Genomic DNA, 11488 nt, shown 5'->3' with positions numbered 1-11488 from the left:
GGATTTTGAGCTCCACTTGTTTCCCGGTTTGTGCACTCCCTCTTGAAGTGTCCTTTTTCCCTGCAACGAAAACAAGTAACTTTAGACTTATCAAAACCTAAAGTAGAAACATTAGCATCACGGAAGTCATCTCTTCCTGTGATCTGTTTGAATTTCTCAGCTCTCCTCAACACACTTGCCAAACACCACTTTATATCCATCAACTCCATCTCTTCAGCATCAATTTGATCATAATCCTCTTTTGTCAGCATTGGATTACCGATTCTTCCTGCCACTAGACTACCATACGGTTCTAACACCGTTCCCAGCAGAGACATGTAACTTTTTGCAACTTCTTCTGAGTAATCCTGATCACTCTCAAAGTTCAATACAATGTTGCATTGTAACTTTCTGCCATTCTTTGTTGCTGACAAGTTTGCATCAAATGACGGAAATGATGAAAAACTCGTTTTGCTGTTTGAACCTTTGGATGAACTTCCCGATGAACTCTTTGCGTTGAATGCAATTTCAACCTTTGGTGACATGTTGTTGGTTTTATCACTGATACCTCCTTTGTAATAAAGACTGATATCTTGTTCACCATCGAAATCTTTCATTCTTGAGATCTTCCTTTGTTCCATCTCTTGAGCTTCCAATTTCTCAATGAACTTGCTTAAAGTTAGATTGTTAAACCCTTTCTTATTTCTTAACATCATCAAGTATGTGCCCCAAGTTTCATGTGGCAATGCATCAGCCAGTTTCTCAATAAACTCTTCATTATCCTTTGTGATGCTCACCCTCCTCATGTTTACTAACAAATTGCAGTATCTTTCAATTATTTGCTTTGTGCTTTCAGTTTTCAAACCTCGAAATAGATCAAACTCTTTTTTCAGAAGCGAATTTTTGTTCTTAATCATTTCTTGACTTCCAACAAACTTAGATCTTAATGCTTTCCAAATCGAATATGCACTCCCACTGTGCTGCAATAAGACCAAAATATCTTCTTTCACAGCTTGTTGCAATAAACTAATCATCATTTTCTCGTTTTGTATTTCTTTTTCTCATCAGCACTCAAGTCTTTAATTGCAATCTCCTCTTCGTCATCATTCTTTGGTCTAACATATTTCGTCTCAACACATTTCCAAGCATCTAAGTAATTCGCTTGCACCCAATTCTCAAAACGCTCTTCCCATCCTTTATACTCCTCGATGTTCATGAGCTTAGGTGGTTTTTGCATAGTCCCCGTCTCATTTTCCAACATTGCTTGCTGAGTAATAGTAATCGGAGTAGCAAAGGCGTTATAAAATTCCTCTTTCATGTTTCGGTTTTCAGAGTTCTCAAAATCAGATAGTTCAAACGAAATTACTTTTCAAGCGGAATTCCCTTTCAAGCGAAATTAACACTTTGGTGCGAAATTACTCAGTTCAAACGAGATTCCCTAATTTCATGTGAAATCAACACCCTTTCAAACGAAATTTGTAATTTCGTGCGGAATTATCAAACGAAATTACCCACTTGAAGCGAAATTACTTATTTCGTGCGGACCACCCAAACGAAATTACTGCTTTGGTGCGGAATTACTAATTTCGCGTGAAATTTTCAAACGAAATTATGATCTGATGCGAAATTAGGTACTAATTCCGTGCGAAATTAAGCTGATGTCATCATCTCGAGCTGAATTTTGTCAAATTGATCAAGTTTTAAGCCGATTTTAAGTCTGAAACTTTCTAGGGTTTGTTAAAACAGTATTGCGCACATGATATGTGAAATTCAAAGCATTTTGACCGTGAAAACTTGTTAATTGTGAAAAAGAAGGTGTAGAAATCAGAATTTTCAGTTGAATTAGTATGAACTCTTCCTCCTGAGCTCTGATACCACTTGTAGGATCGATTTACCGACCAAACGAGTCGTTCAGAAGAGTTTATACTCGATACGAAAGGCGGAAACAGTCGTATTGAGGTCAATTCAGCTAGTTATACACTTTAAACTGTCGTTTGATTGATTTGGCAAAGATTTACAGCGAGACGACACTTCGGCAGCAGTTCGGCACTGAAACCGAAAAGTTACAAATGACAAGGCACTCAAGGTATTTATAGGCTGCCTAATTCCGCACGGAATTACTTCATGCGAAATTAGGACTCATGCGGAATTAAATTTCCTGCGGAATTACTGCCTAATTCCGTGCGAAATTACCATAAGGTAATTTCGTGCGGAATTACCTCCAAGCCTATTTCTGACATTTTCTCATACAACGTGCCCTGATCTATCTATTCTAATACAAGACTCGATACAAGACGAAGTCGACAGACGTATGCACCAACAAAAAACATAAAAAACCAACAACATCAAAACAAAGTGTATCTCGAAAAAAAAACGGGGTTTGGCTCAGATTATCCAATAATCAAGAGGCTGCAAAAGTGGGGTTGCAGGTTCAAAAACCCTACCCTCCGTCGTCCTTGTCGCGCCATCGTCATCAAAATCTATGTTTTTTTTGCATCATCGCCACCCAATCGATAGTATCAAAACCCACAGATTCAAAGAACACAAATCAAAACCCCCAGCATATCAAAACCAACTTCAACCACTATTTTTTACAAACCCACCAAAATCATCAAAACCTACCAAACTTCAAGCAGAAAAAAAAACCCAAACTTTTTGAACACCAAAACCCACTGAACCTTCAACATATGTGCAACCAAACCCACCCCAAGATGTGAACATTTTGAACAACAAAATCCAGCCCTGCACAAAAGAGACTACAAAAAATTCAAAATCAAAACCACACTTCAAAATTTTCAAAATCAACACAAAACCACACCTACAAAAATTCAATATCAAAACAAACCCACACCTGCAACAAACACAATCGTCGTGGGGTCACCATCTTTGGTCACCATCCTCGATCTCTCTCGTCGGAGAAAGAACATGCCGGCTCAGTCGCCACCACCACAAAACCGCACCACCACAAAACCGCGATTCACCGGTCGTCTCCGAAATATCTGCAGCCACCGTCTCTTTTGCAGATCTGAGATAGGATGCAGATCGGAGGGGTTTGGAGGAGATGAGAGATGGGTTGCAGATCGGAGGGGTGCCGGAGAAACGAGGGGGACGCCGTAGAAACGAGAGGGCAGCCGGAGGAGGTGAGGTGTTTGGGTTCGCCGGAGTGGGGGGTGTGGCGGCGGATGAGGGGCTTCAATATCATCTGTATCATCATCATCATCAACGACGGGGAGAGATGGGTTTGGGTTTGGGGTCGCCGGTGTGTGTGTTTGTTTGGTTCAAAAATGAGAGAGACAAAAGAGGTGGAGAGATGAGTTTCAGAAGTTTAGAACATTTGGATTACAAATACAAATGGCAAATGGATTAAAAAGGTGGAGAAAGACAGGTTCTGAACATAATAAATGAGGAGAGAAAGGGAAATGACATTTAAGGGTAAATGACCAAACTACCCTTTTGAATGGCAGAATCTAATTGGTTGAGAGTGGTTCTCACGGTTCTTACAACTGGGGGTGGTTCCTATTTTAGCAGATATATATATACTAGGATTTTGACCCGCCACGCGTTGCGGCGGCGTCGAAAGTTAAAGTAACTCGTATTTATACTGTATATTTGACTCGACTCTTTACTTAAAAAATTACATCGCCATCGAATGAAAACGTAGTATACTTGACCCGACTTGCTTTCAAATATAGTTTACGAACGTACACAAAATAAGTAGAAAACGTATTATTTTTTACCAGACTCGCTTGAGAAAAAAAATTATGTCAAAACATGAGTCATTTACGTTGAAACATGAATTTTAAACGACATGTACGTTAAAACTGCAATACATAGCGCGTTACGTCGGCGGCACCTTAGTTGTTTATAGCTGACGACACGTTATGTGATGCGTTAACCACATAAAACACGTGTTTGACGTATCCGATCAAACTTAGTGTAACCTATATAAGCATTGTGGTTACAATGTACAATGATGAAATTAACATGTGATGCCCGCACGTGACATTACACGTTTTTTACTTTGTTACAAACGGTACGTTCGTGAAATTAACGTCATTGCAGTGTAAAGATGTAACAATGTTTTAGATAATTGTGTAAATCGTATAATATGGTTAGGCATAGGTAAAAAAAAGTATATTAATGTGTGACACTATGGTCTAAAGTCGTAAAAGCAATTCAAATAAATGAGACATTAAGTTATTAAGTAGAAAAAGTTGTCAGATCAAAGTTGGCAATTACAAAAAGTTAAAAGTGAATGCTTAAGTTAGTTAGTTTGAGAGTGTGAATTGAAAGAACTAAAAGTATAGGGGTTAAAAAGTAAAAGTATAGGGATTATAATTGTAATATATGAAAAATGAAAGGAAATAAATATATAGGGGCTAAGTATGATTTTTTTGTAAAAGTTAAGGACTTAAAGACAAAGGTCTTCACCGACCTTTATCTTTAATATTATATAAATATGTATATATATTAAAGTACATCATTAGCTACAAGGAAGTTTTTGAACTTTTATTTTAACCACTTTTGTATTGATTTTCATTTTATTATTATTGTTAAGTTTTTAAACCAATTTACATTCTTACCCTGAGTTTTAATAAATTTATCACATGTTCCATGAACTTTAATAAGTTATTTTTACTCTTTTAAAACCGCATTACACTAAAACCTCTGAACATTAAAAAATTTATTTGCTTTAAATTTTAAACGAATTTTCGTTATGATGTCATGATTTTTTACATGTGTTAGGAAACTTTATTTGTAAGTATTGAAGAAAATCTCAATCAACTGGATCTCAGAAGAAGGTAACAGTCCTGAAGATCACAACAAGAAGAAGAAGATCAGATAGGACAACTGAAACGCAAAGCATCTACTTCAAAGAATCACAAGTTGATCAAGAGTTGATTTGGATTATCAGAGAAGGCCATTTCTGATGGATCTGATGATATTTCTGATGAAATATCATCAGTTTCTGACGATTCTGATCATCAGACTTTCTGATGATTTGTTCACCAGAATTTCTGATGAAGTGGTTTATCAGAAATTCTGATGAAAACCCCACTTGTCTAAAAATCACAACTCTATCCTGCCACCAATGACCGAAGCATGACATTATTGGTTATCATGATTACAAATGCAACTTGAACGCTGGATTCAATGAATATGTCAAATTGCTACTTTACGCAGGACTTATTGCATGAATAAACAATTGTTTATTCATGTACACAGCCGTCTATAAATAGAAGGCTTGAGAGGTAGAAGGAAATTGAGTTTGAAGCTTATCATTCACATACAAACACCCAAACTTCAATGCTCTTCTCATCCACAGAATTCAAGATTTAAATTTTATTAGATAATAATCTTACAATCACCTTATTAAACTAATTTGTTTCAAAGTGATATAAACTTGATAATTCTGTAGGTCTTGTTTCTTGAAAGTCTAATTTCCATTTCCGCACATCTTTTTCACATATACTGAAATCACTTGCCATATTATGTAAAAAGAAGTTGCTAAGGCCATACTGGGTCCAACAATTGGTATCAGAGCAAATTGAATAAATTATTTTCAAACGATCAATCGCTCATCTTCTTTTTTCTAAATATGGCCAGCTTTCAATCCTGGAATAATGCTTTTAACATTGGTTCTATGTCCAAACCTCCGACTCTGGTCAGAGAGGAATACCCCCAATGGAAAATCAGGATGGTCAATTTCCTTAATGGTCATGACTGAGCGCTGTTTCAATCCATTGAAAAGGGTCCACATATACCAATGACTGAAATACCAGCAATTCCAGCAACTGACCAACTACCTGCTATCCCTGCCTCCCGAGCTCCCAAAAGTGAAATACTTTGGAGTGAGGAAGACAAGGAACTGGTAGCTGGGGATGAAAGAGCAAAATCACTCTTAATTATGGCCATCCCCAATGACATATTTTCACAAGTTGATGCTTGTGCATCAGCCAAGGAAATATGGGATCCGTTGAAAAATCTTTGTGAAGGAGGAGAAAGGATGAGAAGAAACAGGAGAACAAACAACGTCTCATCTTATGAAAGGTTTAAAAGTTTACCTAATGAAAAATTAAATGACACATATCAAAGGTTCACAAAACTTTTAAACGAGCTAAAGAAATTTGGAATAACTAAATCAAATGATGAAAGAAACATAAAATTTCTTGATGCTTTGCCTAGAGAATGGAGGAGTCTCACAATGACTTTGTCCTCAACCTTAGAACTAGGAAACATGAGTCTTCATGACTTATACAGCATCTTGATCCCCAGAGAGGAAGAAGTATTTGAGGAAACCATTCAAAGAGGGGGATCTTTAGCTCTTATCTTAAACCCACAAAGACAAACAACTTCCAATGATCCACAACCATCAAACAACCAGAGTTTTGAAACTTCTGATACATCATCAGATTTTTCAACTTTTGCTGAAGCAATAGCACTGCTCACCAAAACATTTGAGCAGAGGTTGAGGGGAGGAGGCCAGAGATACCAGAGGAGTGATAGAGGGAGGATGGATGGTAGATCTAAAGAAGAAGTTAGATCTAAGGATAAAGGAAAGGCTGAGGTGGTGTGTTATAAGTGCAAGCAAAAAGGTCATTATGCATCTGAGTGCAAGACCAAGAAGCTAAAAGATGCTGCCTACTATGAAAAGAAGCTTGAGGAAGCTAAAAAGCAGCAGCAACAAGTAAGCTTAATTGCTGGGGCAGATACATAGCTATCTGATGATTCTTCTGATGAAGAAGAGGAAGAAATGGCCAACTTCTGTCTCATGGCACTTTCTGAAGACATACCAGAAACTTCAGGACAACCTGTAAGTTTAGACAATCTTGATCTTGAACACAAGCTAAATGAGCTCATGTCAGATTTTTTAAACTTGCAAGTTAAACATCAATCAGATGGTAAAAAATCTGATGAGTTGCAGAGGACCTTGAATAAAATTAATCTTGAAAACCAATTACTTATAGAACAAAGTTTAGATCAAAGAGCTAAAATAGAGTTCTATGAAAATGAAAGAATAGATCTTTACAAGAAAATCAATGATAAAGAAATTAATGTAAGAGGTTTTCAAGAAGCAGAAGAATTCATAAATTTCATAGAGTCCACTCCAAAGAACAAAGGAGAAGGTTTGGGTTATGTAAGAACAAATAATAGCAAACCCACTGTCTTTGTAAAAGCAACTCAACAGATTTCTAATAAATTTATATCAAAATCTGATTCTGAAACTTGCAAATCAACATTTTCTGAATACTCCTTTGAAAAGCCCAACTTGGAACCAAAAAGAAGTGAATGCAATCAAGAGTTTGTAAAAACTCCAGAAGCAGTTCACTCGTCTTTTCAAATTTATCCCTTCATTCCATCACAAGAAGGAAGATCAGAGGTTTCTGATGATTCTTGTATGTGTGTTGAAATACTGAAGCTTGTTCAACACCATCTCCAAAAGAAAAAGAAAAATTATGTTAATGGCTCAGCATATAACAGAAATTCTGATGAAAGGTCATTTAGAAGAAATAATAAGACTAAAATATCATCAGAAAGAGTACCCAAGCATGCCTGGGTACCTAAAACCTTCTAACCATTCCATTTCAGGACCATCATGTGCAGCAGATCTGGTACAGCGACTCAGGAAGCTCCAAGCACATGACTGGGGATATGAGCTTACTCAGCAACTTTGTCTCAAAGCTGGGTAAAATGGTGAACTTTGGAAATGGAGTAAAAGGAAGGATAATGGGATACGGATGTATCAGGTATGGATGTTTGACCATTGAAAGAGTAGCCTATGTTGAAGGCTTAAAGTATAATTTGCTGAGCTGTGGTCAATTTTGTGACAAAGGTTTTCAGGTAACATTTTTACCAGAAAAATGCTTGCTAATAGGTATGGATGATAATAAAATATATTTAAGTGGGAAAAGAATAAGACAATCAATATACTACTTTGACTTCAAGGAAGAAAGCGAACATCCTAAACTATGTTTATTTTCAAAAATCAACAAAAGAAGTAGTTGGTTGTGGCATAAAAGATTGGCTCACTTAAATTTCAAAAACCTAAGCAAATTAGCAAGTAAAGGTCTGGTAAAAGGATTACCTTTCATATCCTCTTAAAAGGATAAAATTGGTGATGCATGTGAGATGGGAAAATCCAAAAGAAGCTCACATAAATCAATTTCTGAATCTTCCATTACACAAAATTTGGAACTTTTACACATGGATTTGTGTGGACCCATAAGAACAGAAAGTTTTTCTGGAAAGAAATATATACTAGTAATAGTTGATGATTTTTCCAGATATACATGGGTTGAATTTTTGAGAAAGAAAAGTGAAACACCTGATCTGATCATTAATTTTATCAAGAAAATTGAAAATCTGTTAAAACTAACAGTAAGAAGGATCAGATCAGACAATGGGACAGAATTCAAAAATTCAAAAATTGAGAGCTTTCTTGTAAGCAAAGGAATCTCTCATGATTTTTCAGCTCCCAGAACCCCTCAACAAAATGAGGTTGTTGAAAGAAAAAATAGAACCTTAGTAGAAGCTGCCAGAACAATGCTTGCATATGCCAAAATGCCCACTCACTTTTGGGTAGAAGCAATTGCAAATGCATGTTTTACTCAAAACAGAACCCTTATCAACAAAAGGCTAAACAAAACACCTTACAACATTATAAATGGAAGGATTCCAAGTGTAAAATTTTTACACACATTTGGTTGTAGATGCTTTGTATTCAATGATTTTGAAAGCCTTGAAAAATTTGACAGAAAAGCAGAAAAAGGTATTTTTCTTGGATATTCTTTGTCCTCAAAAGCTTATTGTAACACCCCAAAATGGGTTTGATAATTTAAACTCGGTTAATATAAAGGAACCGGGTAAAATACCGTTTAGGGTAAAAACGGAACCGTAAATAAAAGTTGACTAGAAATATTTAACCAAGTGGTGACATGTATATAAGTAACAAGATAACGAGTGTAAGTCTCATTATTAATTGAAACGAAGTTTAAGGGACCAAAACCGTTAAAAAGGGAAACATAATCTATTAAATAAAAGGAAAACACACACACACACACACTTGGTGTGTGCGTGGAACGAGCAGGAAGAAGAAGAACAAGGGTTCAAACCCTTGTTCTTGATAAATCATCAAATTGAAGGGTGGAATGAGGTCCAAATTCACAACTGAACATGAATTAACGATCACCTTCGCAAGGGGATCATAAGGTATGTCTTAAAATTTAGATTTGATGATCTTGTTCGAAGTGGGTTATGATCAATCCATGAATTTGTATGAAATTAAGCATGTAGAGGTGTTAGAAACATCAAGTAGAACTTATGTTATGAGTAAATTCAAGTAATTGGGTGATTTAGAATAAAACCCATTGCATGAGTGTGAAGATGATGATCATGATGAACTTGAAGATGTTATAGTGTGATTTTGTGATATATAGGGTGTAGTATGATAGGCTTAGATAGATAAACTTGATGTGGAATTTGTGATTATGAGATTTTGCTTGAATGTAAGGGTTCATAAGATGAAATAAGGAAGAACATGCTTAAAGCACTTGTACATTATGCTTAGAAAATGATACGCGCACCAGGTGTTTGATGAAATGTCTAAAAGACAATAATAAGTGAAATTGTATGTAAGTAGTGGGTAAATGGATATAGTTCATGTGAGTATTATGTAGGGATGATGTCGAGTATGTTTTATGCCTGTTTGAGTGGATTAATGATGTTAAGTATGCTTTATGTAGGTCGTATATTAGATGTGAATTTGATATGGTTGTTCACATGTATAAGCATATATGCTAATAAGAATGTGAATGTAATGACATGAGTGTATAGGAATCATGTCAAGATGGATGGGAGCTTTGAAGGCTAACGGGCTAAGAGGACTCAATCAAGTAAGCGAACGAGAATACGGACGCGCAAGGTAAGTGCACTCCGAACTTACTCTTTAGTTGTTAATGTATTTATGATATGTGATTATTGTTGAATGCAATGTAAGAAGATATGGTTTGATGCAAGTAGTAAGTTAAGTTTTTAATGGAATGGGTTAGAAGTGGTTAAGAAAAAGATTCGATTTGGTTGGGTAAGAAAGGGAACTTACATAATGAAATTATGCTTGAATGAATAAGATGAGTTATGTATATTTGAGGACATGATCATGTAAATGGAAGCTAATGTACTAATCGCTTTTCTCTTGAGAATTAATGTGTAGTATAGGCATGGTAACAAAGGATGTGAAGGTTGACTCCACAATCTGATGCGAGTAATCGAGTGGATGGATGAAGGGGCTAGTATAAGAAAAAGCATGAAACGTTGACGCGCTATTATGCTTGTGCTAAGATTTTTGTATTATGTCACCGGTTGCTAATAATGTGTTTGAATGTGGTGACTGCAGGCTATACATGTTGGATGTTTCATCTAGAAGCGTACGCGGTTGAAGATCGAGTCAAGACACGGATTGTATGTGGGTGTATACGTAGTCACTTAATTGAGTCATGTATGTTAGTTTTGCATTAAATTATAACAGAGATTAATGTATTTAAATGAAAGAAAGAATATCATGAAGGAAAATTTCTAGTTATGTAGTGTCCGCTGCGAATCTTAGGTTAATGCGTTTTAGGGCGTTACACTTATAGAATCTTTATTCTTAACACAAGGACAATTAGAGAAAGTTTATATGTCTCATTTGATGACTCATCAGAAACTGAGGTTTCTGATGAATACATGAAAGAAATAAATTTTTCTGACAAACAAGAAAATTATGAACATCTCTTTGAAATGATATCAGAAGATTTTCTAGAACATGATAAATCTCTTACATTTAAATCATCAGAAATATCATGTACTAACCCTGTAGAACAAGTAAATAGCACATTAGAAAATCAAAATTCTGGTGCTTTACACCCAACAGAGGCAACTGAACAGGGGGAAACTTCAAATCCATCAGAACCAACAGTTGTTCACAACAGGTTAAGATGGATCAAAGGGCATGTTCATTCTGATATCATTGGCAATCCAGCTGATGGTGTGAGAACAAGATCCGCTACTGAACATGAATGTGCATATGCTGGGTTCTTGAGCAAAATAGAACCTAAAACTGCCAAAGAAGCTCTGAATGACCCAGACTGGATACAAGCTATGCAAGAAGAGCTGGATCAATTCGAGAAGAGCAAGGTATGGGATCTGGTCCCAAGCCTAAAGGCGAATCTGTCATAGGCTCAAAATGGGTATACAGGAATAAATCTGATGAGAATGGCATAATCACCAGGAACAAAGCAAGGTTAGTGGTCAAAGGTTACTGTCAACAAGAAGGTATTGATTATGATGAAACTTTTGCACCAGTAGCTAGATTAGAAGCTGTAAGAATTTTTCTTGCTTATGTTGCATCCAAGGATTTCAAAGTTTATCAAATGGATGTAAAATCAGCTTTCCTGAATGGTAAAATTGAAGAAGAAGTTTATGTGCAACAACCAGAAGGCTTTGTTGATCCAAAATTTCAAAACCATGTTTA

At 36.1% G+C, this 11488-nt stretch overlaps 1 long non-coding RNA gene across 1 annotated transcript; it reads left to right on the top strand.

Moving 5' to 3' along the window:
* The first annotated feature begins 9042 nt into the window (after positions 1-9042).
* On the top strand, positions 9043-10555 carry LOC110880724. Its single transcript, XR_002559430.2, has 3 exons — positions 9043-9189; positions 9814-9901; positions 10373-10555. It is a non-coding gene; the product is annotated as an uncharacterized LOC110880724 (long non-coding RNA).
* Positions 10556-11488: the final 933 nt, after the last annotated feature.

This window comes from Helianthus annuus, chromosome 10 (assembly GCF_002127325.2).
Source record: "Helianthus annuus cultivar XRQ/B chromosome 10, HanXRQr2.0-SUNRISE, whole genome shotgun sequence".
NCBI lineage: Eukaryota > Viridiplantae > Streptophyta > Magnoliopsida > Asterales > Asteraceae > Helianthus > Helianthus annuus.
The sequence above is the reverse complement of the archived record's forward strand: the minus strand, read 5'-3'. Positions and strand labels throughout refer to the sequence as shown.